Source organism: Pundamilia nyererei, unplaced genomic scaffold, assembly GCF_000239375.1.
Source record: "Pundamilia nyererei isolate P.nyererei 1_Seehausen unplaced genomic scaffold, PunNye1.0 scaffold00195, whole genome shotgun sequence".
Classification (NCBI taxonomy): domain Eukaryota; kingdom Metazoa; phylum Chordata; class Actinopteri; order Cichliformes; family Cichlidae; genus Pundamilia; species Pundamilia nyererei.
The window spans coordinates 1059894-1060895 of record NW_005187596.1 but is presented as its reverse complement, the minus strand read 5'-3'; positions in this window follow the sequence as shown (position 1 = coordinate 1060895).

Here is a 1002-nt window from a genome sequence, read left to right as displayed (position 1 = left end):
CAAAAGCCTCTGAAAAAAAAATATTTTGTGGTAAATCGGCTGTAATTTGGCTCGATTTGTCAAGTCGGTATCTGCAGGTGCACCAGCAAAAATACAAATGCTGTTCCTGTTTGTGTCAGATTGATAGTTATGACATAAGTTACATGTTATCCCGCTGCTCTGGTTTATCTGATAGAGCTGTGAGCTGACATATTAGCAAGAACATTGGTGTCCTTATCAATATTCACTCTGCATCCTGAACCGCTAAGAAACAGATGGCTTCGCTGCTCTTTTTACAAAAACCCACAAGAAGTTGTTACAACACTTGCATACAAAACACAACATAGGCTAGACTAATGTGATGCCACTCTGCATAATGTCCATGTTTCTGATGGATTTAGGCACATAATGGATTCTTAATTAATGCCTGTAAGTTTTGAAAGGTGCCGGTGCCTGCACAAACGATAAGGCTCGCTGACTGCCCTACATTTGCTTTTTGGAAACAGCGCATGTGAACTTGATGATGATGATGGTGATGATAACATAAGTAATTAGTTTCCTCTGCGCCTGTGCATAGATGAGTGTGCCATACAGCCATGGGTAGTGATCCACTATTCACAAACGTAAGCTGAGGACATTTGTCTTGAGTGTCAAAGCCACTTGACTTTACAGGCCCTCAGGCTCACTTCTCAGAGACAGGCTGACAGGGATCTTGCCAGGCGATTTGGGACCATATAAGACAGGGCTCGACTGTCAGAAATGCCCTCTTCGTGCACTCACCCAGTAAAAACCTGGTGAAAAGACATCAAAGACAACTTTGCAAGATGTTTAAACACAGAGACTTGGTTGAAAAGTGAAAGGTGAAAATGTGTTCTTCAAGCCTGTTGAAAAGACCTCCCTTAATGTCTACATGTAGTTGAGAGGTGAACAGACCCATGACCCATGGCACATACGAAGTGTATATATATATATCTATATATCTATATATATATATATATATATATATATACACATATATATACA